At 50.7% G+C, this 19571-nt stretch overlaps 1 non-coding gene across 1 annotated transcript; it reads right to left on the bottom strand.

Annotated features, from left to right (window-relative positions):
* Positions 1 to 270: 270 nt before the first annotated feature.
* LOC119064502 (U1 spliceosomal RNA) lies at positions 271 to 433 on the bottom strand. The gene has a single exon (XR_005085418.2). It is a non-coding gene; the product is annotated as a U1 spliceosomal RNA (small nuclear RNA).
* Between the last annotated feature and the right edge of the window lie 19138 nt (positions 434 to 19571).

Below are 19571 nucleotides of genomic sequence, written 5' to 3'. Positions count from 1 at the left end.
CTTTATGCTTCATGTTCACCTCCAGGTTTCTGGGCTTTTAATTCCTTTTTTTAAATAGGTAGGATTGTTAGATTTGGAGAAAGAATGAGTTGGAAGAAATGGGTGGATGGTGTTTCAGGCACGACTGCATGTTCTCAGGTAGAAACTCCGGGGCTGCCCCCCAAAGCCGAAAGGAAAAGACACTACACAGAAGAATCATCTGGTGGGAAGGTTAGCGCTTGAACGCAGCACAAAAGAGAACCTCACGGCCTAATGTCTAAAACCCAAAGTCAGGGGACGGCGCAAATGCAGCCCCCCACCAGCACTAGTTATGCGGTCGAGCCTCCCACATTTGGGGAAATTGCAGGGGTCAGCACACCTGAGTGCAACGCACCAGCCTCGCCCAGAGGAAACCACCTTCTGGATCATGGTATCGTCCCTGCCCGGTTAGTGTGGGCTTTTAATTTCTAAACATTTTCCAGCAACTGTGTGCTTGTCTGACAAAGTTGTAACACATTTTAAAGCTTTTTTTCCCCCTCTAGGTTTCAAGTGGATCAGCTGAAAGGAATTTGGTCGGAAGTGAACGCTCACAGCCACCAGCTCACATCTTGAGAAGATTCTTGCACCCTGGGGAGATCTTGCAGTTTCCATATGCGTTTTGAAAGCAATTTTTTCCTGCTTCCTAGGTTATTTCATTTAAAAAATTCATTCTCAGTCATCCATGTCCACTTTACCTATTTAGCTATGTTTTCATAAGTTTTCCAGAATATTTCTACTGTCTTTCTTAGAGAGGAAGACAAGAAATAGTGCCAAACAAACTGAGCATCACAGACTGAAAATAGATTAGGACATGAAATTAAAAAACAAAAATGCAAAGCCTGAGAGAGGACTAAAAGAATGCAAAAATATTGCAATACAAATGCACAAAAAATGATTTCATAAGGTTCCAAAATTCCATCACTAGCTTGCTATATGACCTTGGGCAAATTTAACCTCTTTCGGCCTCATTTCCTGGCCTGAGAAGTGGGAGCTAATCATGGACCTACCTCATGGATTGGCACCAGGATTAAATGAGATGATTCACGTGGAAACCCAGAGCCCCGTGCCTGGCCTGCAGTAGACATTGAATAAGTATTTGAAATCACTGTGTTTGCCCCCATGGTTCGTTATTACATTGGGAAAAAAGGACAGAGAGTGGACAGACCGTCAGCGTTTGGCCGTCTCACCCGGGGCCGTGCTGGGGGTGGGGCTGGCTGGCGGCTGACGGCTTGTTCCTGGGCCAGGAGCAGGAAGGGCAGTTGCAGGGCCGAGGACGCTCAGAGGTTTAATTCTGAAAGAGCTTTGGGTCTGAGTGTCTCCAGCTCTGAATTCATTCACTGATGTCCTCAACAAACATGCTGACCCCTCAGTGTCCCATGAGCTCACTGGCTAGTGGGGGGATGACCCCCAGGGCGGGTGAGCCTAAATGGCCCCTATGCTCACGTCCATCCCTCAGGTGGAAGAGAAGCCCCAGGGGCTGACGGTGACTTGCAAGACAGTAGGCAAAGCCAGGCCAAGACCTGCCATGGGCCCTTCACTGAGCGGTTCCTCCTGCCACCTGTGATCACAGCAACCCAGGGGAGAAAGTCCTAACGGGCCAACAGTCACTTTCCTGGGGAAGTGGTGACCCTTGAACCCAGTGTGACAGGTGGAGACTATTCGGACACGTGTGGAGGGAGGTTCTCCAGGCTTCAAGGTGCACAGGCGGGAGAACCAGAGATGGATGTGGCAGACTTTTTTTAAATCCCCACCTGAGGATATGTCTATTGATTTTAGAGAGAGAGAGAGACAAGGGGGAGAGAGAGAGAGACACAGAGAGAGAGATGTGGATGTGAGAGGGAAACATCAGTTTTTGCCTCCCCGTGTGTGGCCTGACTGGGGATCGAACCCACAGCCTAGGTATGTGCCCTGCCCGGGAACTGAACCTACAGCATTCTGGCGATGGGATGATGCCCCAACCCACTGACCCCCTGGCCAGGGCTGCGGCAAACATTTAATGCTGTTTCTTTGTGTCGCGGACTTTCCCTCACAGCGTTCCCAGCTTTCCCGAAGGAGGAGAAATTTCAGGGCTGACACGGGGACCTGGGTTCGGAGAAACCACACCGGGGACCCTTCTCTGTCACTGGGGCAGCCCGCGTCTCTCCGGCCAGTCCAAAGTGAGTCAGAGAGCCCGAAGTGACAGGCTTTCCAGGAGAGGGGACAGGCAGTGGGGACGGGGAGGGGGTGGAAGGAGGGGGCTGTGGGCCCCGAGAAGGGAGGGAAGAGGGGGCCGAGGGTGAGTCTGGGGCTGCTCCTTTGGGGCTGCACGGTTCGGTCCTGTGTGGTCACTCGGACCACGCTGAACAGGCCACAGGCCGGGAACAGGTTACCTTCCTGGCTCCTGCCCGGGGGGGGGGAAACCCGCCCTTTCTCTGTCCGGTCAGGAAATGGCCCCAGCGCCCAGGTGCTGGGGATTCAGCGAGGAAAGTCTGGGTCTCTGCTGGCCCTCAGGAGCCTCCTTGTCTGCTGGGAGACGAGGATGTGAAGGAAGGGTGACCCCAACAGCAGGAGACCGGCGACAAGGGCCGAGCCCCGCCTCCGAGTTTTTAACCTAGGGTTACACACCCCACCCTCTCCTTCGGAAGGCCTCCCCCGCACTGTTCCGCGGGGCTCCCCCTTCTGGTACTTGGGAGCCCAGCAAACAGTAGGAAATCAGTGTACCTCACCCCCCGGCACCCACGCTGGGGTAGGAAGTGAAAGGTGGAGAACGAATCCCCACGTTCTGTGAATGCTTAACTGAAGCAGCTGGGGCAGCCCAGGCTGCCCATTTTTCGGCGGGGAAAGTTGAGGCCCAGAGGGAGCAAGGAGTGTAAAATGGTGCCGCGGGGGTAAACAATGCTTGGTGGGGATGGGCAGGGTACAGGGGTGTCCAGCCTTTTGGCGTCTCTGGGTCACACTGGAAGAAGGGGTGTCTTGGGCCACACGCGGAATAAACACAAACACTAATGAAAACAAAAAGTCTCATAATGTTTTAAGTAAATTTCTGATTTTGTGTTGGGTCGCATTCATAGCTGTCCTGGGCTGCACGCATCTGCAGGCTGCGGGTTGGACGCCCCTGGGTCCAGTCCAGGCCGTGGCCATGGCCTTGGGGGCAATGCCGCCGTCTCCTGACAGGTAGGAGGAATGTGTCTCTGGGTCCGCCCAACCTGCTCCCCAGGCAACTTTGCAGATTCTCTGGCTGTGCCGGCCGGGCAGGCCCGGTGGATGGGGCTGGCCTGAATCCAGGATCACCCGGGTGGCAAAGAGGCCGTCTGGCTCCTGTCCAAGCCGCCGAACTCTTAAATCAGAAGGTGACTTGACAGACACTTGGGCAAAAGCAGAGTAAGCCCCCCACCCCCGCCCTCCTCAGCTAGCGATTCCCCATGCTTCTCCCCTGTGAAGTGTTCATCTGCGGGTGGAGTCCTCCCAGCCGGGTCGCCGTCTAACATTGCACCACACCCGCTCTGAGAGGTGGAACCCGGATTCTGACGCTGGCCCTCACACACCCCAGTAAATGGGCACCCTGTCCCGTATTTGGTGCCACAGTTTGACCCGGGGGACTGCATTCTAACACGCGGAAGCTTCATTTCTCTGTGACTCATTCTCCTTTCTTTCCTTTTGATTCACGCTGGCCTCCTCCCGCACCCCACCCCGACCCACCCACTGCCTTCTGCCTGGTCCGCCCACTCCCCTGGTCAGGAAGCCCTTAGGGGAAGGACGTTCTGGTCAGCAGCAGATAATCTCAGGAGCAAAGCCTCGGGTCTGTTGACCAGAGAAACAGTTTCGGTCAGGTTGGAGATAGCATCGAGGTCAGTGGTGTTTCAAGTCTGACACAACTCCACTGAGCACATTTTTGCAAAACCAGACAACAGAATGCCAGGGCTGATGCCAGGACCAGAAACAACGATCAACCGTCCCCACCCAGGCTCCAGACGGCCAGTAGAGACCATGACCCGAACCATGTCCCCAACTTGCTTAGTGCGCTGGGGGACTCAGCCCCTTGGAAGCCCTGCAGGACCAGATCTTTGAGCGCAAGCTCACCTGTGACTCCCAGAATGACACCGTTTCCTTAAAAGGAAACCTTCACTTTCTGGGCTGCAAATTCCTCTTTGCATTTTATTGGGCTTAAACGTGTGCAGGCAAACAAGCCCTTTTCGTTGGTAACACGAGGTAGGTGGTGTTTTTACCCCCTAGATTCTACACCGGTGGCAGAGAGGGGCTGCGTCCCGGATGAGAATTTGCTTAATTAAGGTCGGGTGGGAGTGGAAGCAGGACAGGGCCCAGCGGGTGGGTTCAGAGCCAGCCCCTCCTCCCGCTCCCGGGATCTGGCCCTTCCTCTTCTGGGGCCTTCTTCTGGCCACACAGAGGGACCTTTCAGAAAGCAATTATGGGCCCCGGGCAGGCCACCCAGTCCGTCAGAATGAAGTCCGGACACGCCAGGGTTGTGGGTTTGATCCTGGGTCAGGGCACGTACGTGAGTCAGCCAATGACTGCACGAATGAGTGGAACAACAAATCCATGTTTCTCTTTCTCTTTTCTCCTCTTTAAAAGTCAATAAAAATTAAAAAGAAGGAAAGCAAACAATCCCAGGCAGCGGAAGGCCAAACAGACAATTCACAGGCCTCGTGTGCCAAGCGGCTGCTCTTGGCCCCGTGGAAAGTCTGGTGTCTTGTAGGTGCTGGGTACTCAGTCCTCGTTCCCTTCATCTCCCCTCGCCCCCATCACTGGTCTAAATCCCCTTCAGGCTCTGTGTTGAGGAGGGGGCAGCGGGAACAGCATGGGACAACTTGAACCAAATGCTGATGTGACGAGGGGGCAGGAAGGGACAGAAGGACCCCTGGGAGTGGACTTGGAGGGGGGGTGGGGGGCTCTGTGGATGCTGCCTCCAAAAGGGCCCCCTTGGGGCTACGGGGCAGGTGGCTGGAACTGCTGACGTCCAATCCGGATCCGCAGTTATTGGGTGTGGTCGTGCTCTGCGCCCCTCAGCAAGATCATCAGGGGCGAGGTCCTGGTTCATGAGAACGTCAACTATGTGGCTTCGGGAAGATGCAACCTACACGTGCTAATAAACGTTTATGCACTAAGTTGGGAATAATGCAAAACTCCCCAGTTAAAAAAGTGGTCAGAATTGCACAACTTCCAAGAGTTGGAGGAGCTAAGTGAGCTGTTAACTGGGAATTGTAAACCCGCCATGGGGTGATGTCGCTCTGGTTATTAAATAGAAATACCTGCCCTCTATGTGCATGCACTGTGGTTTGCATGCATCCAAATTTCTAATTACGGTGGGGAATTCTGGAGACGATCATGCCGCTTCCTCAGCATCCGCACTCGTGATAACTTTAAATCTCTTATCTGCATCCCGTCCCAATGTCATCCGAGTGTTCTTTAAGTGGAGGCGCTGAGAAAGGCACCTGAAAATCAATAACGTTGGAAAGAAAGTGATGTGATGAAAGGTTATGAAGAAGGCCAAACCACCAGCAGGAAATGCTGCGCCGTTAATTCAGCAGAGAGCGTGCTGTGAAATATTAGAGATAATGCCAGGAAAATAAAAAGCAGCATTAAAGCAAAAATATGCCACAATGGGGGTAGATTTATGCACCACATTCTTTCTGCTTTGCATCCATTTTTATGGCAGAATTAGTCTGGAATTATGCACATTTCGAATTATGCAAGGTCTTCAGGAACACATGCTTCGCATAAAAATGTGACTGCTCAGTGCTTATCAGTGGGTGGGGAAAGGGGTGACAATTACTCTGGGGAGTTTTTAGGCCAGATAATTTTATCTGTCCGTCCTGGATTGTTGCCCGGGAGGTGGGACTGTTGGGCTGGCTTATCTCGCTCTCTCATTAGACTCCGTGGAGACAGACACCGTCATATTTCTGCCCCGAGGTGTCCCTTCCAGGACAGAGCCCACAGCGTACACTAAACTCATCTTTGTTAATTGTGGCTGTTCAAATACTAGGTGCCAGAGAGGGTCCCCAACTGGTCTGAATCGAGGGTTAAGCCCTGGGAACAGATTCCCTCACCTCCCTCCCCAGGGTCCCGCAGAGATGTGTCCTGGGGGTTGGTGACACGTGGGAGGGGACGTTAAAAAGCCAGGTGCGATGGGGACTCAGTGCCACTAGAGGGTAGCACCAGCACACAGCTGGGACTCCTCTCCAGCCAGGCCAGGAAGTTAATGCTTACCGCAGCCCACTGGGTGCCAGCAATGTTCTGGGTGCGAGGGATGACAGAAAAGTGGGGGATGGAGGGATACAGGACACCCCAGGGCTCTCATGAGGTTTACATTCTCCTGGAGGAGACAAAATAAACATGTAAGCGCATAAATCAGACAGTTTCAAGTAGCAACAAGTAGCGATAATGTGGTATAACTAAAATAGTGATGGGGTGGGCACTTGTGTCCTGCCTGGGGAGGTGACGGCAGGAGACCGGAAAGGGTGCAACGAGCAGAGAACCAGGGACCTGTATGTGTATGGATAAGGGAAGGGTCTGTCTAGGGGCCTCCAGAGGGACTGGGGAAGTGGGCATGACAGAGAGCAGCTTCCTCACAGTTGAGAAAACTGAGACACGGGGAAGCCAAGTCACTTTCCCAGGGTCACGGTAAGTTAGGGACAGCGTTTAACAACCTCAGGGGACCTTACCTTCCATATCTCTAATTGTCCCTCTCCATCGGGATAGTGACAATGCCCTATCCTCTCCTCCCTTCCTGACCATAGTCTCCCTAGCGAGACAGGGCAAGCAAGTGCCCTCCCTCTCAGAACGTCAGCTTTCCCAGTTATGAAATGCAGGGTCACAGGAACCTCTAAACTCTGGATTCCGAGCGTCGGAGGGCCCGGACCTCTTGAATTCTAGTTCCTGAGCACCCTCTTGTGGACAGTTTTGGAATCACATGCTCAGCTGGAAAGGGTCGTGGGAAAATGGACAGTGTCTATTTCTCAGAGGCTGGTGGATTCTGAGGTATCACTGAGTGAGCGTGCATGCGTGTGTCTGTGTGTGCTTTATTTACGCTTGTGTGCATGCATCACGTGTGTATGCATCTCTGTGCATACTTGTGCTTGCATGTTGACAACACTTCACGTCTCCAGGTGTGAGCCTGCTTGTGCTAGTTTAAGGGTGCACGCATGCACATGTGCAGGCGTGTGTCTGTGCCTGCACCTGTGTGTCTGTCTATATGTGCCTCTGCGTGTGTGCCTATGTGGATGTGTGTTTGGCAACTGGGACATGTAAGGATGACGAGAGAAGGCCCATCTTTCTGACATAGGCCTGTTCGCCGGCCTTGCAGCCCCTGCTCTGGTCTGAGCGGCCACCTCGTCCCCTTTCTCTGAGGTCTCACTCTCCTCTCTCACCTGCACTGTTTCGACAACCTTCTTGGACTATGTCTTCTCTTTTGTGTCACTCGAGGCTCATTTGAATATTGCAGATCGTGGCTCAGGGAATCATTCTCTGTTCTATCCACCTAAACCATTAGATTTCTGTCCTTGAGTGGGTTCAATCACCTGCTGCCCCCTCTGGAGGGCAGGACCTGGGGGCTCTATGCAGCTGTGTCCTGGAGGGTTGGGCAGAAAGCCTGGCACGTGGTAGCTAAGACACAGTGGCATGTCAGCGAGTGCTCCCACCTCCCCGTGCACATGGGCCACCTCGTCTATTTGCTCGAAGGCCCTTCAAGCTTAGGCTGGGTGGGACTTTCCTCGTTGTACAGACCAGGGCCCTGAGGCCCAGAGAGAGAATAAAGATAGCCCTGCAGGAACTGTAGAAGCAGTATGCAAACTTTCTCATCCAGTTTTCATAACATCCTAGGAGGTAGTAGTTATTGATTCCCTTCTTTAACAGATGAGGAAGTCGAGGCCTTAAAACATTAGGTGAGTGCCTGATACTGTACAGCTGATTGCTGGCAGAGGCAGGATTTGAACTCTGTCCTGGAGGATAAACCTGACTATTGGAGCCCTGTGGTAGGTGTGAGGGCTCCCTGGCAGTCACTGGCTCAGGCTCTTTTGGCTGCACATGCTCTGTCCCCTCGCCGCGGCTCTAGAGCTCATTTCCTGAGAACATTCTCCTCAGAACCTGTGGGGAGGGCAGCCCCCTGTGTTGGGTCCTCCGTTCCTCTCCCAGAGGTGGGGGTGGGTGAGTGGTGTTACCGGCACCACTCTCGGAACCTGCTGCATGGGTGCTGAGCATTAATTATGCAATCGCCTCGCTGTGGTGTGCCTAATTACCTGATAGCCATAATTGAATCTTATGGATTACACCAACATTATTGCAGGGAGCAGTTTAAAACAGTTAATGGGAAGCTGTACTTGCATTGTGATATTTGCTTCTTATCTCTCAGCTGGCCCAACAGTGAGCCCTTTCCTGGGGGTGGGGAAGGGGTGGGGTGGGCGGGCAGTCAGGGTGAGAAAAGGCACAACCTCACATCCCCTTACTCCTGGAGGGTGCCAGGAAGAGTCTGCATGGCAGGTGGAATTGTCATTTTAGAAATGAGAATGTGGCTCAGGGAGGTTGAGTCTCCTAATTTCATTCTTGATCATCGCCACTGGTCCTTACCAGCATCACCTGGGACTTTTAAAAAGGCAGAATCCCAGTCCCCACCCTGGACCAACAAAATCAGGAGTCCTAGGGTGGAGAATGTGGAGCAAACTAAACCCAACCAGAAGACTCAAGACCACCGTAACCCAGCCGATATCAACCAATCCCCAACTAACACATAGATCTACAACTACAAAATGAATAATTGCTATTGTAAGCAATTGAGATTTCTGAGGTTGCTTGTTACACAGCATCACTGCAGCAGACACCTGACTGTTATAAAACAGATGCTTTCTTTCCATGGAGGCTGCTAAGCTGAGAAACCAACACAGGGAGACAGAACTAAGCTAGGATGGGAACCCTAGTTGTGATGACAGATTTGTTTCCATGAATCTGACCTTACATAATTTAGTCAAGGCTCTTTAATCCACTGGTTTAGAACCAGAAGGGAAATAAGTGGCTTACATAACTCAAAAGTCCAGAGCTGAAAGTCCAGAGTTTCAGGTGAGGCTTGATCCAGCTGCCCCTGGATGGACCAATATTTTTCTCTCTCCATTCTGCCTCCTGTTTTGTTCTTTTCATTTGGAGGCTGGTTCCCCTTATAATACAGCATGTTGGCGTCCTTAGTCAAGTCTAATGAGACAGTTTCTTCTGGAAGTGAGGATGCTTCTTTCTCGGAAGTTGGCAGCAAATGTGCCCTCAAGTCCCCTTGCCTGAAACTGGGTCACACACCCATCCCTGAACCCATCTCAGAGGCCTGAGGCACGGGATGTGCTGACTGGCCTAAGCCAGTGGGGACTGGAGCAGGTCAGCTTCACTGAACCCCAGGGATCCTCATGGAGAACTGGGGCTTTGGGACCGGGGCGAGGGGTGGGCAGTGCTGGCCAGGAAGACGTTGGTTTCCTGGTGCTGCCGCGAGTCGCCACCAATGTGTGGGGGATTAAGACAACAGGAATTTCTTCTTGTAGCTTTGGTGTCTGGAGTCTGAAGTCAAGGTTGGTTTCTCCCGGAGCTTTGAGCGTGAGTCTGCTCCCTGCATCTTTTCCTAGCTGCTGGTGCTGGCTGCCAACGCTCTGGGTCTTTGGCTTGTGGCTGCGTCCCCCCAGCCTCTGCCTCTGTCCTCACACGGTGCTCTCCCACGTGTGCGCTTTACCACGGCCTTCCTGTCACCCACCTGCCGTTGGAGTTGGAGCCCTCCTAGTCCAGTGTGACCCCATCTTTTAAAAAAGCTTTTTTTTACATCCTCACCCAAGGAGATTTTTTTCACTGCCTTTAGAGAAAGAGCAGAGGAGAGAGAAAGAAAGAGATAGAAACATTGATGTGAGAGAGAAACATCGATTGCTTGCCTCTCGTATGCTCCTGGATCGAGGATGGAACCCGAAACCCTTTGATCATGGAACAATGCTTCAACCAACTGGGCCACATGGCCAGGGCGTGACCTCGTCTCAACTAATTGCATGTGCACACAGCCTGTTTCCAAAGAAAGCCGCGTTCTGGGATTCCAGATGCGCATCAGTTTTGGAGGAATACAATTTAATCTAGTACAGAGAGACAACCAGCAAATATTCACAAGCTTATAATTTTTTGTGCAAAACCAGGATTATAGGAGCCATTATGTTTAAATTTTGAAATAATTAGATGTAGAAAAGTTGCAAAAATAGTAGAGTGCCCTTCATATTCTTCACTCAGCCTTCCCTCAGGTTAACATCCTGCGCAGCCTGGACACAGGGACCTAAACTAAGAAATCGACATCGGTGCAGTACTACTCGGTCACACTCTGCTCTTGGACTCCCAGTGTCCGGCCCCTCCCCTCGCTGCAGGCTGTGGGCAGGCCTCTCTGGTTTCGTGTGGCGGAGGCAGCCGCAGCCTCAGCGCGTCTATGTCTCTCTCGACCTTAACACTTTTGAAGAGCACTGGTCACTTATTTTCTAGAATATTCCTCTGGTTTTGTCTGCTGTGTTTTGCACGATTAGATTGCGATTGTGTGTTTTGGGCAAGAACACCCCAGAAGTACTGTGTCTCTCGCAGGGGCACGTGCTAGCCGAGTGTCAGATCACAGGCAATGCTGAGCTTGACTGCTGCATTGGGTGGCGTCTGTTGGGTTTCTCTCCTGCAAACTTGCGATCTCCCCCCCTTTGTAATCAATACATATCTGACGGAGATGCTTTGAGATTACCCAGTTTATTAGGATTCTTCTGCTGTGAAGAAGCTATCCTTTCTTCCCTGTTCATGCTGTTTGTACGACCCCACCCCTCATTTAATACTAATTCTCGGGTAACTAGATGCGCCCCATATCCCGTGTATGACTATATCATGATTATCACTCAATTATTCCTCAATTACCAGACATTATTTACTCATTTCCCTCCAATTACAAATAATGTAGCCATGAATGGACTCTATCGTGACCCCTTCTGGGGAATGTTTTTGAGGTTACAATCCCCAAAATAAAAAGTCCGAGGCCAAGGGTAGAAACATTTTTAGTTTTTAATAGATGTTGCCAAATTGCCCCTTGGTGAGATTGTACCAGCTGACCATACCGTTGCAGAGTGTGGACGGGGTTCATCCATTCCCTCATTCATTCATTCATTCCATGGGCGTGGTCTTAGTCATGGGGCGGAGCTGTGGGAGCAGGAAGCCCACCCCCTGCGACTCCCAGCCCCTTCACAATCTTAGCGTCTCTTCCTTGTTTCTTTTCTTTCTGTCTCATCTTCTTTAGCACGAGTAACTCCCACGTCGCAATGTTTCAGAATAGTGTCTTTGAGATATAATTCAAGTAAAATCCACTGTTTTAAAGTGTATTGTTTAGTGGTTTTTGGTATATTTACAAAGGTGTGCAACCATCACCATTATTTAGTTTCAGAAAACTTTTGCCACCCCCAAAAGAAACCCCATCAAGCAGTCACTTCCCATGACCTCCTGCCTCTAGTCCATGGCGAACACGAGTCTATGGGCTGGCCAAAAGTTTCATTTGTTTTTTTCCATAAGATGGCTTTGGTAGCACTTAGTTTGTCTTTAACTTCATTTGAAACAATTTGGTTAGACTGTATTGTGACAGCTGTTATTTCATCGTACATTTAAAAATATCCAAATTGGTAAATTTTTGTGTAGTCATTTTATTATTGAAGATGGAAGAAAATATGCATTTTTCAGCACTTATGCTTTATTATTTCAAGAAAGGTAAAAATGCAACTAAAACACACAATAAATTTGTGCAGTGTATGGAGAAGGCGCTGTGATAAAGGTGGTTTGCGGAGTTTCTCGTTGTAGACTTCTCCTGAATGATGCTCCATGGTTGAGGAGACCAGTGGAAGTTGATAGCGATCGAATCAAGACATTAAGTGAGAACAATCTATGTTCTACCATGTGGGAGATAGCTGACATACACAAAATATCCATATTAATGAAGTTATTGATGAGAGACTTTTGGCCAAGATGGAGGCATAGGTAGACACACTGTGCCTCCTCGCACAACCAAAAGGAGGACAACAATTTAAAAACAAAAAAAACAACCAGAACTGAGAGAAAATCGAACGGTATGGAAGTCTGACAACCAAGGAGTTAAAGAAGACACACTCACCCAGACTGGTAGGAGGGGCGGGGACACCCAGCCAGCCCAGAGGATTCAAGGCAAAGTGGTGGTAGAGGGCCCAGGTGAAAAAGGCCATGGCTGGTGGACCCCGCAAGGTGGCGGATTGTGGAGTTGGTGGTCCCACATTTGCGTGCAGATAAACTGGGAGAAACAACTCGGGAGTGAGATGGACTGTGCAACCCAGAGCCCCAGCGCGGGGAAATAATGCCTCAAACCTCTCATCGAAAACATCTGTGGGGGTGAGGGGCCAGGAGAGACTCCCAGACTCACAGGCGAGTTCGTTGGACAGACCCACAGGGTCCTAGAATGTACACAAGCCCACCCATCTGGGAACCAGCACCATAAGGGCCCAGTTTGCTTGGGGGAAATGGGGAAAGTGACTGAAACATGGCAGAGAGCAGAGCAAGTGCCATTGTTCCCTCTCAGACCCCTGCCCCACACACAGCATCACAACATGACGATGTGAGTTGCCCCACCCTGGTAAACACCTGAGGCCCCGCCCCTCTCTACGTAACAGGAGCATCAATACAAAAGCAAAATGGCCCAAAGGAAAGAACAGATCAAAGCTCCAGAAAAAATACAACTAAGCGATGAAGAGATAGCCAACTTATCAGATGCACAGTTCAAAACACTGGTAATCAGGATGCTCACAGAATTGGTTGAATTTGGTTGCAAATTGGATGAAAAAATGAAGGCTACACTAAGTGAAATAAAGGAAAATGTACAGGGAAGCAGGAGTGATGGGAAGGAAACTGGGACTCAGATCAATGGAGTGGACCAGAAAGAAGAAAGAAACATCCAACCAGGAAAGAATAAAGAAACAAGAATTCAAAAAAAATGAGGAGAGGCTTAGGAACCTCCAGGACATCTTTGAATGTTCTAACATCCACATTATAGGGGTAGCAGAAGGGGAAGAGGAAGACCAACAAGTGGAAAAGTTATTTGAACAAATAATAAAGGAGAACTTCCTCATCCTGGCAAAGGAAATAGACTTCCAGGAAGTCCAGGAAGCTCAGAGAGTCCCAAAGAAGTTGGACCCAAGGAGGAACACACCAAGGCACATCATAATTACATTATCCAAGAATAAAATTAAGAAGAAAACCTGGGAATCAGCAAGATAAAAGGAGACATTTACCTACAAAGAAATTCCCATCAGACTGTCAGCTGATTTCTCAAAAGAGACCTTACAGGCAAGAAGGGGCTGGAAAGAAGTATTCCAAGTCATGAAATCCAAAGACCTACATCCAAGATTGCTCTATCCAGCAAAGCTTTCATTTAGAATGGAAGGGCAGATAAAGTGCTTCTCAGATAAGATCAAATTCAAGGAGTTCGTCATCACCAAGCCCTTATTTTATAAAATGTTAAAGGTACTTATCTAAGAAAAAGAAGATAAAAAACATGTATAGTAAAATGACAGCAAACTGACAATTTTTAATAAAAACACCTAAAACAAAGACAAACTGACCAAACAACTAGAACAGGAACAGAACCACAGAAATGGAGATCACATGGGCATAGCACCAGGGGAGTGGGAGGGGAAGAGAGGTGGAAAAGATACAGAGAAAAGTAGCATAGATGGTGGGTAGAAAATAGACAGGGGGAGGGCGAGAATAGTATAGGAAATGCAGAAGCCAAAGAACTTATATGTAAGGCCCAGGAACATGAACTAAAGGGGGGAATGTGGGTGGAAGGGAGTGTGCAGGGCAGAGGGAAGTGAAGAGGGAAAAATGGGACAACTGTAATAGCATAATCAATTAAATATATTAAAAATAAAAAATAAAGTTATTGGTGAAAATGAGAAATGTGTCTTTTGTTTTATGGAAAAAAGTAAGTGGATTTTTGGGCCAACCCAATATTTTTCTGCCTTTATGAATTTGCCTGTCCTGAGCATTTCATACAGATGGAATCATATAATATGTGGCCTTTGGCGACTCGCTTTATGCACTCAGCATGATGTGTTCAAGATTCACTCACAGTGTCCTGTGGGTCAGTACTCCCTTCTTTTTCGTGACTGAGTAATATTCCAGTGCATGGCTATATCACACTGGCGAGCCACTCATCAGTTGATACTCATTTGGTTTATTTGCAGCTTTTGGTTTTTAGGAACAATGCTGCCATCTATGCAGATCTCTGTGTGAATTTTTTGTGTGGACACACAGTTTAATTTTCCATGGGTATAAATCTAGGATACCCCTACCAAAGTTACGCATGGTAACTGTATGTTAAACTTTTTGAGAAATTGCCAGTTTGTTTTCCAAGGCACTGCACCATTTTAATCGGTGATCCGAGGGCTCTGATTTCCCGCACCCTTGCCGGTGCTTGTTGTTGCTCGTCTTTTTGATTAGCGCTGTCCTCGTGGGCGTGCAGTGGGTCCTCGTTGTCCTTTGGATTTGCACTTCCCTAATCACTAGTCATGTTGAGCATCTTTTTATGCATTGGCCGATCATTTGAAAATCTTTGCAGAAATATCCGTTTGATTCCTTTGCCCATTTTTAAATTGGATTGCCTCTTTATTGTTGAATTACAGAAGTTCTTTATTTATATCCTGGAAACTGGAGGTTAGTCAGATATAAGATTTGCAAATATTTTCTCCAATTTTATGGCTTTCTTAAAACGCCCTTTGAAGCACAAATGTTTTAAATTTTGATGAACTCCCATATATCTATTGTTTTCTTTTGCTGCTTGTGTTTTTGGCGTCATATCTAAGAAACAATTGCCTAACTCAAGGTCATAAAGATTTACAGCTATGTTTAGAGCAGTCCATTTTTTAATAAAACTTTTTTTAACCACTACCCGTGGGAAGAACACTATGTATCGGGACCTAGCATCTCACACATGCACATATTCCCATGTACGTAAGTGTGTTGCATATTCAATAAAAACTTCTGTGAAATGGCGTTCTTCCTATTTTCTATTCCTTTCATTAAAAACGATTCTGGTTAAGACCCTCTAAATTGATCTTGCCACCTATTTTATTGGCTGGGACCTGAAGTTGGAAAACTAGTGCTTGAGTTTACAAACGGGTCTTGCGTACCTGACTTCATTTTCTCCTCAAGGCAAATGTGTGAAGCAGGCGATGTCGCGTCTGTGTTAAAGATGAGGGACAGGGGTAGGGGCCTGGGCGGGGTGGGGGCTTGGTGGCTCAGAGGGGTGGAGCGACTTGCTGGCTCAGGGTGGGTCTGGGGCAGGGTTGGAAGTTCACCTGGGCCTGCGCGTTTCCGTTTTTTGCACTTGTGACCCTGTGGTGGTTCCTACACATTAGTGCTCTTGAGAATTTCCCGGGGAGGCTTGTTAAAAGTGCAGATTTCCAGCTTCTCCCTGCAGAGACCCCCACTGCGATTTTAAAAAGCATCTCCTGGAACAGAAAGAAGAGCGTGAGCTCGCTCGCTGCACGTTTGTGGAAAGGGCACTGCCGGCGGAATCCTGAGGCCCGGCTCTCCAGTTGCTGGCGCTGGGGGCGGGCTTCCAGGGCTGTGCCCGCGCACCGATGGAGCACCCAGGCGCTCGCAGGCGCTCGCGCAGCAGTGAGCACATTTGCGAGGGGACCTCGTTAGGCTTTTAGATGTCGCTGGCTGCGTGGCCAGTGGGCTGGAGCCAGGAAGCAGTTGTGTTCTCTTTGCCTGAACAGTGTTTGCTCACTCTCTTAAATGTTGAACTAACATATTCAGATAGGGGGATGTCATGTAATAATTTGATTTCTGGCATTTCTTGAAAGGTCAGGTCTGACTGAGCCTGGACTTGTGCGGCTGCAAGGCTAAGATGGGCTGGGCTTGCTTTGGACCTGTCCCTGCTCTGTTTACCAGAGTCCCCACCACTCTCTGTTGCCTTCTACCCCGTCAGCTCATCCTGGTGGCCCTGTGAGAGCGGGCCTGCAGTCCTCAGTGCCTGAAGGCCCTTCCTGCTCTGGCTCTGAGAGGAGATTGTCCCCAGCTGTACTTGACCCACATTTGGACACCCCACTGCTTTTCCTCTGTCCTCTTCCCCATGCTGTCTCTTTGTTACCTTTCCCTTGGCCGTGTGCCTCTCTCAGAGAGAGAGCTGTGGCCATGTGAAAAGACCACAGGCCCAGCTGTTAGACAGCCTTGGGTTGCAATGCCAACCCTGTCATTTCCTCACCAGTTGTCCTTGGGCAAGGTGTGATACCCTCTCTTACGTAACCTCAATTTTTACATCTGTAAAATAGGGGGAACCCTTCTTACCCCCTGCCGATAATCTTCTCCCGTGTAGCGGAAGCCTCCATTATAGTAACCTACTGGGCTTGCCCGCCAGCCCAGTCTTCCCCAGGGAGGAGGGGCGACGTCTCTGACTGGTGAACCTGGGACTACGTCTCTGCCCTGTGCAGCCTGGCCCCTTTAGCTCCTTCTCCCTGGGGCCCGTCCACCTGCAGAGAGCTGCATCCTCCCCATGGTCTTCTGCACCCCTAGCCTTACAGGGCAGTCTTGGCCAGTGGGGGCTGGTGGTGTCTAGCAGTCTGTGAATGAGCAGGTATTTCTAATCCTGGGGCTTAGAATTAGGAAACCATGGACCTAACACCTCACATTGGCTTTACCACGAGTGAAGAGGCCATTTGAAATTCCTCCACCTCTGTCAGTGTCTCCATTGGTTCTGAACAGGGGCTGGGAAAAGGGTTCTCGTTACTGAGTCCCTACGGTTACTGTGAGGGGCAGTGCCTGGCACATAATAGGTGCTCGAGGAATGCAATTGTTTTAAAAATATTACTCCCCCTGTTTGGTTACACATTCAGAATAGGAAAGCAGGGCCAGCGCCTGGGGGCGGATTCAGAGGAACTGGAAGAAATAGAGGGATAAGGAGGGGGAAAGCAGCCTTGATAATAGTTCTTTGGAAAATTGCCTTCCATGTCCTGATAAGTGTATGCAAATAACATGCAAATCTCACACATATTTATTAGCATCCCTCCTCGGGAAGTCTGACTGGATGTGGCCCCAGGGGAAATTTGGGTGGAGGTCACTGGATTCCTGGGAGTTTGTGGTCAGATCCAGGCCAGCAGTTGCCTGGGAATGGGTTGTGGAGGGAGGGCTGGGGGAAGGGCGGTGGTGGGTAGAAATGGTAGGGGTGAGTCGGGTGGGGCTGGGCTCTCGGGGGTGGAGGCGGGGAGAAGGCTCGTCAGGATGGATCCTGTGGAAGGAGGGAGACCTGAGTGGAGGCTCCAGGTTGTCACCAGTGGCAGGGGGCAGCTTGCAGTCTGTATTCTGCACCCTTCTCAGCTGTTAGAAGGGGGTCATTCCTGGTCCTCGGGTTCAATCCTTAGCTGCTCTGGAAGGTTAGAAAGACAGTGTAGGGGGATACAGATCTCAGTGGCCTTCCAACTGTGTGTCACCTGAGCTTCAGGTTCCTCGTCCGGAAGGGAATAAGGACAGTCTCCCCCCACAGAGCTCTCAGGATTGCGTGGGGTGAGGCACAGTGAGAGCCTGGGGGAAGAAGTATGCAGCAGGCGTGGCTTGTTCCAGCTTCTCTAGCCTCTCCGTACCCTTCACGGCCCAGCCTGGGAATCCACGCCCCACATGCTCCCTCTCTTGCCATCCTGATGAGCTCCCTGTGTGTAGATACCATGCTGCTCCCATTTTACAGATGAGGGTGCTCGAGTCTGGGGAGGAGGAGAGCAGGGACAGAGTCGGCTTTGCCCTGGGGCCCGTGCTGTTTCTCATGACGCTCTATGGCCTCCTGCCCAAATGCTGGAACTGGTGGGTCAAGGAGACAGGCAACCTCTTCATCTTATAAATGAAATGAAGGCCAGAGAGGTTGGGTGACTTGCCTCAGGTCATTCAGCCATTTAGAGGCAGAGCTGGAGCCAGAACTTGGAGTCTTCCTGACTGTGGTCGTCTCTCCCCTGCACAGCTTACAAAGCCCACAGCCCCGGGCCTGCCACATCTCCGGGCACTGATGCCACAGGGTGGACGCTGGCGGTTTCTGGGGTCTTGTCCCTCCAGGGAGGCTCCCAGGTCCTGTGGGCCCAGCCAGGGGCAGGTCGGACGGAGTGCCGCCTGCTGGGAGCTTCTGGGGGCTTCCTACTTCCTGCTCACCTCCACTTCCCTTCCCCCTCTGTCCCTGTGCCCCTGCTCATCAGCCGTCCCTTCCCCTTCCCTGTTCCCAGGCTGTCAGTGTTTGGGGGAGATTATGCAGTGTTGACATTGGAATATGAATTAGGTGAGAGCAGCAGCCAAATATTGGAATTAGGGAAAGCAGCAGCCCAGGCGGGGAGCCAAGAGTGGCTGGAACATCTGTGTCTTGGCTGTTCCAGATGCCTGACCCTGCCGCCCACCCGAAAACGACTGGTCCCAAAGCCACAGACAAACTCCACTGCAGCCAAAGTTTGGTCCCCCACTTGCCAGACGAGACCAGCAGGCCTCCGCCTCATCAGTGCTTCCTGTCCCGAGGCCCAGGAGGAGGGAGATGCTTCGGTTGTGATTTGAGGGACAGAGGGACGACCACCTAAGGACACACCCTTCATTTAAGTGTCTGAAAGTCCACCCTCAGCGCTCTGCTTCTGTCGGTCAGATCAGCAGTTATAAAATGGGTTTCGCGGATCCCGAGTCCCACAGGCTGCTATCATGTTCTCTGTAAAGAGAACGGTTTGGTACATGTTGTGTTAGACAGTGTCACCGGGGCATCTCTCCTTTGATAATGTGAGCAGCATTCTGGTCCTTCAAAACTGGGAGAGAGTTGGCAGTGTTCCCCAAACTCGTCTGACAGGTAAGCCTTCCCTCCTGCAGAGATTTCTGGACTGGTGTTAGTAGGTCTTACTCCAGTCTGGCAGCCGCTGGCACTGCTGCCCAGGGGCTGGCATGAGGTGGGCGCTCTGTACATCTGGGTTGCCCTGGAACTCCTCAGAACCTCTTTCCCTGAATCTGTGAAATGGAACAGCTGCGCCTGTCCTGGGCTTGTGTTTAGTTTTTAAGTCAAATGGCAGGACGCCACCACGTGTAGGAGGGCATTGCGAGCGCATACCTGCCGCCTTTCAGGGAGGACCACGACCAGCCCTGGTTCTTCCACTACTAATCTCCTAAATGTAGACACGCTGGCAGCTGGGTGATAATGCGCCCCCGGGGGGCCTCCCCGTGCTCCGGGAACATGGCCACGTTTAACGTGGCATTTCCCCGTGCGAGTTGTGCACCTCTTCTCACCTGGACTGGTATGTGGCAAGCTCAAGGGCACCTTACTGAGTGGCAGGACAGGAAGGCTGGACTCCCCAGTCCAGTGCTCTGTCTGAGCCTCTGTGATATCTGCCTGTCCCCTGGCACAGGGCAGGGTGCCAGAGAGGTGGGCGACGGAGGCATTCCCCGGATTAGGTCTTGGGGTACCACCCCTGCCACCGCTCACCCCTCCCAGTGCCCCGGCACTGGCCAATCTCCTCAAAGGCAGCCATGCCCAAGTGCGCTGCTTGGAACATGTGCCTGAAGGA

The sequence above is a fragment of the Artibeus jamaicensis genome, unplaced genomic scaffold (assembly GCF_021234435.1).
Source record: "Artibeus jamaicensis isolate MK-2021 breed Jamaican fruit bat unplaced genomic scaffold, CSHL_Jam_final contig_797, whole genome shotgun sequence".
In the NCBI taxonomy this organism is placed as follows: domain Eukaryota; kingdom Metazoa; phylum Chordata; class Mammalia; order Chiroptera; family Phyllostomidae; genus Artibeus; species Artibeus jamaicensis.
Note: the sequence above shows the minus strand (reverse complement) of the source record. Positions and strands in the feature narration are given on the sequence as shown.